The 5113-nt window shown below is 47.3% G+C and overlaps 1 non-coding gene across 1 annotated transcript; it reads right to left on the bottom strand.

Annotated features, from left to right (window-relative positions):
• Positions 1–1084: 1084 nt before the first annotated feature.
• LOC111724035 lies at positions 1085–1275 on the bottom strand. Its single transcript, XR_002772411.1, has one exon. It is a non-coding gene; the product is annotated as a U2 spliceosomal RNA (small nuclear RNA).
• Positions 1276–5113: the final 3838 nt, after the last annotated feature.

The raw sequence follows: 5113 nt of genomic DNA, 5'->3' as shown, positions 1-5113 counted from the left end.
AAAAAAAAAAAAAAAAAAAAAAAAAAGACAGGAATACAGTTATGTTAGAGAAATCCAGAGAAGTCAGAATTTCTCCTGGAATGAAGCGGAGCAAAATTGAGGTCGCTAGTGGAACAAGAAGGGAAACGGTGAGAAGTGACTAAGAGGCTATGCTGAAAGCCAGTGTTTGTTGTTCTGAAAACCCAACTACGGAACAAGGAAACCTAATTTGCTCTCTGTTTCCTACAGAACGAAGCACGTGAGAGAGAAAAGATCGTCCCTGACAAAGCTGTAGGGAAGCACATCCTTGGGAGAGAGCCCACTTGAGCAAGAATTTGAAGACATTTTCAAAAAGAGGTGAGGATCTAGGGAATTTTGGAGATCAGAAAGATGAGAAAAGGAGATGTGTAGGCCGGTTGCAGGGGCTCACACCTGTAAACCTAAGCACTTCGGGAAGTTGAGACCAGAGGGTCGCTTGAGATGAGCAGCTGGAGTGATCCGTCAAGACCTATCTCTATCAAAAGTTAGAAAACATCAGAAGGGCTGAAGGTGGACGCTTAGCAGTCCTTGTCCCGCAGATGGCTGAGAAAAAGAGACAGGGTTTGAAATTACAGCACAAAAGAGCCTGGGCAAAAAAAGACTCAGATCAGAGTCACGAAGAGAGAATAAGAAAGAAAAACATTGAACACCAGCAGCTGGTGGGGACCGCCTACGACAAGCAAGTAATCGAATTGTGAATACCCATCACTCTCCTTGGCATGTGGCTATAAAAACCTAACGCAAAGCCGTGGCAAAGGCTCGGCGCCTGTGGCTCAACCGCCTAAGGTGCCAGGTTCGAATCCTCAGCCCGGGCCCGCCAAACAACGCTGATGACTGCAACCAAAAAATGGCCAGGCGTTGTGACGGGCACCTGTAGTCCCAGCGACTTGGAAGGCTGAGGCAGGAGAGTCGCTTAAGCCCACGAGTTGGAGGGTGCTGTGAGTGTGACGCCACGCTACTCTGCCCGGAGAAATAGTTTGAGGCTTCGTAAGCCAGGGCAAAAAAAAGAAAAAAAACCAAAACCACATCTAACCTTAACGACAACCGCTTTTCCCCCCAAGAAGGGGGAAGATGCACCGTTCCTGGAAGTACTGCAATACCAGGTCGATGCGTGGAGTGGACGGAGCAAGCTCCTATTCCAACTCCCTGCTCCAAAAATCCATTTAATATATTGTCCTCGGATAGAGGACGTATCAGATATTAAACTGATAAGAACAGATACTACACTTGATCTTAGCCAAAAGGCCGAGAAGCGATACCGCTGGGACCGCCCTCGTCCTTCCCCTCCTCCAATCGCGCATGTTAAGCTCGCGGTGAGAAGCCCCAACCCTTATCACTTGTCTCACTTCTTCGCCGCCTGGGCACCCAAGTGGGCATCATCGCACACTTGTGCTGATTTCTTACTCTCTGCAAGGTGGACGAGAAAAATTTTATATCCGCGCTTGCTGGAGGGTCCGGAACTCCCGAGGAAATCTACCATTTCTAATCTGCATGCCCCGCCCTGTTACCGAGGAGGCGTTGTCGTTGCCAGCTGACCCTACTCCCGCGCGGCCTCCGCGCGCCGCAGCGTACGACTTCCCTTTTTCGGTCAACCACGCGAAAAGACACAACCGAAGGGGATTGGCTGGGTGAGTGGCAAGAAGGATCTGTGCAAGGGAGCTGATGGCGGAGAGCCGTGCTCGTTTTCCCGGAGAAAGACAAGGTTGCAAGACATATTCGCAAGAAATGCCCGGGCTGCGTGTATTTTCAATTCGTCTCTAGCCGGCGGGAAGACAAGCTTTGCATCTCACGGACTAGTGGGGCTCATCAGGAGTCGGGGGACCGGAAAGTCGGGGTGGGGGAGGTGCTTCCCGTGACAGGGAGGGTAGTTTAAAACAAGAAGTAAACCATTTGAACTCTGTCACAGAACAGCATTTTAGAAAAATATACATTTCATAATTTATAGACACATGTACTTCCTCATAGAACAAAATTGTTTATGTTTACAAGCAGACCCAAGTATATTCAGCTTCCGTATAAAGTTACGTGTTAAGATTTTTGCAGTTTTTGGCGCGGGCCGGGTTTGAACCCGCCACCTCCGGTATGTGCCGGCGCCGTACTCCTTTGAGCCACATGGATGGTTCTTTTCATTAGACCAACAATATTAAATGAGTCTTACCAAAGATTTTTCTCAAGTCACATGAACTAAAAGGCATTCAAGTTAGGTTCTATTTTTCTGATAAGCTATTTGATTCAATCAATGCGTTTTCTTTTTCTTTTCTTTCTTTCTTTTCTTTTTTTTTTTGGAGAGAGAGTCTCACTTTGCTGCCCTTGGTAGAGTGCTGTGGCATCACAGCTCACAGCAACCTCCAACTCCTGGGCTTAAGCGATTCTCTTGAGAGCCTCCTGAGTGGATGGGACTACAGGCACCCATCATAACGACTGGCTATTTTTTTGTTGTTGTGTAGTTGGCCCGCCACCCCATGTGTATGCAACTGGCGAAGTAACTACTGTGCTATGGGTACATAGCCAAGTTTTTCTATTTTTAGTAGAGAGGAGGGGATCCACCTGACTCGACCTCCTGGAGTGCTGGTGTGAGTTACCTTACCTGGGCCAGAAGTAGATTTTTTTTTTTTTTTTGGAGACAGCGACTCACCTTGCCACCCTTGGTAGAGAGATATGGCGTCATACATCACAGCAACTTCCACCTCTTGGGCTCAAGTGGTCCTCTTGCCTCAGTTATTCTATTTTTAGTAGAGATGGGGTCTGGATTTTGCTCAGGCTAGTCTGGAACTTCTGAGCTCAAGCAATCCACCCACCTCGGCCTCCCAGAGTGTTAATATTACAGGAGTGAGCCACCGTGCCGGCCACAACTTTCATTATGATCCTTCATTTGCCCGTTTTCAAATACAGTCATCCCTCAGTATACAGAAGAATATAGCTTCTAGGAAGCCCTTTAGATACCCTAATCTTCATTCTCACCCCTGCAGTTGAGAGCACACATAGTGCAAATAAGATGGAGTCAGGCAGGCTAAGGCTGAGGTGACACAGCTGTTCTGGCTAGTTTAGGTCCTGTGTGACCTTAGGTCTCCAATTCTTGTTTTGTAAATTCTGCTATAATCTAAAAGTGTATATATATCTTCAATAGTTTAGGGCTATTGATTTGTGAGATTAGAAATGTCATTTTGGGTCATAGGTTATTCTGACTATTGTTTAAGATAAGGGTTAACATGGTTTTTGCTTTGAATTTTCCTGTGTAAAACTATTCTTTTGGAAATGGAAGAACAGAACATTGTTGGGGAGGCTACTTTCTCTGTTCGCTAGAACCACTGGCCTGCTGACAAGTAAAGTTTGGTGGACCTATCCCTATCTCTGCATATCGGCTGACAGTGACAGGTTGGCCACATTTCCTTCATTCCAGCTGAAGGGAAAACGTCAGGAGGGAAAGGAACCTAAACTACTTCATCCCCCAATCGTCATCTTTGCTTTATAAATCTGGTAATGACAAAGGATCCCGCCAGGGGGCAGCATGTGCTTATTTCCAGTCCTTGGCTGGGCTGTAGGGCTGACTTGTTTGGGGATGGCTGCCTGGTTAGGGAGAGGCCTATCTGTACAGCCCTTTCACATATATTCCCACCCCACCCCCCAGTCATTCTCAGAGATAGGTTGTGTTTAATCCAGTTTATTCATAAGGAAACAGAGCTGCAATTTAAAAAATGGGTCTTTGGTATTCCCAGGCTGATAACTGCGCTCCTTGGCCACATTCCTTACCCTTGCAGATTCCTCTCCTGCTCTCCTTTGTTTGCTCAAATATGTACTTGCTTTAGAAGCTACGTAGACAAAGATGTCCTCAGACATTTCCTAGGTGAGCGCCATCCATTCCCCCTATCCTCTGTTACTCCAGAACATGGACTGTTAGGGAAGAAAGGATCTTGAAATTGTCTAAGGCCCCATAACTGTGGTCCCCAACTCTCGCTTCTTGGACTAGTACTGGCCTATTAGAAACCAGGCTGCACAGAAGTAGGGAAGCAACCAGTGGTGGGCCAGTGAGCAAAGCTTCGTCTGTATTTACAGCTGCTCCCTATTGCTGGCATCACTGCCTGAGCTCCACTCCTGTTAGCTCAGCGACAGCATTAAGTTCTCATAGGAGTGGGAACCCTACTGTAAACTGCTCATGTGAGGGATCTAGGTTGTGCATGCCTTATGAGCTTAATGATGGCAGGTGGAGCTGAAGTCGTAACACTAGTGCAGGGGAGCAGGTGTAAATACAGATTAGCAGAGAGGTTTGGCTGTACAGAGATCATAATAAGTCAATTGCTTGCACACTTATACCAACCCCCCACCACCACCACCTTGTCCGTGGAAAAATTGTTCTAAGAATGTTGGGAACCTATAACATGCTGAAAAAACTGAGGCTCCCAGGGAGGAAATGACTTTTCCAAACCAGACAGCTAGGGAGGGACAGGCCTGATACTCTCAGCCCGGTGTTTCAGCATACTACGCCTTGAGGGGACCTCCTTTCCCAGTGTCATCAATACCCCTGGCCCCTATTTTTATCCTCCAAGATGTTACTCCTCTCCAGTAAAGGCCTGAAAGGGCTATACTACTTAGATCCTTCCTAGAAGTGCAGGTTTTATAGGCATTCTTGGCCAGTTGATATCAATGGAACCCCTAAGGGCTCAATAACCCCATACTGAGAAACTCCCAGGCTAAGGGTAGAGGTTTGGTTCCACTACTCAGAGAACCCCCTGAGTATATTTATATCATTCCATTATTCTTTTTTTAATTCCTGCAAGACTTCCTGACTACCTGTGGCTGGGCATTGTGGAGCTACAGATGAGGAGAACCAGCTCCTGCCCTCATTGTTCAGTCTAGTGGGGGAGATAGTTCTGAGAAAGGAGGATGACACAGCAGCTGGAATCTGATCCAGGTGGACAGGGAGCCAACAGAAAGTAGGAGTTCCCAGCTACTAGTCTATCCCTCTGTCTGGACTGCTTACTTCACTTCTCGACACTTAAACTTTGGGTCAAATGTCACCTCTTTAAGAAGTCCTCCTGACGGGTGGTGCCTGTGGCTCAAGGAGTGGGGTGCTGGCCCCATATACCGGAGGTGGTGG

The sequence above is a fragment of the Otolemur garnettii genome, unplaced genomic scaffold (assembly GCF_000181295.1).
Source record: "Otolemur garnettii isolate 467f Iridium unplaced genomic scaffold, OtoGar3 scaffold00018, whole genome shotgun sequence".
Lineage (NCBI taxonomy): Eukaryota > Metazoa > Chordata > Mammalia > Primates > Galagidae > Otolemur > Otolemur garnettii.
The sequence above is the reverse complement of the archived record's forward strand: the minus strand, read 5'-3'. Positions and strand labels throughout refer to the sequence as shown.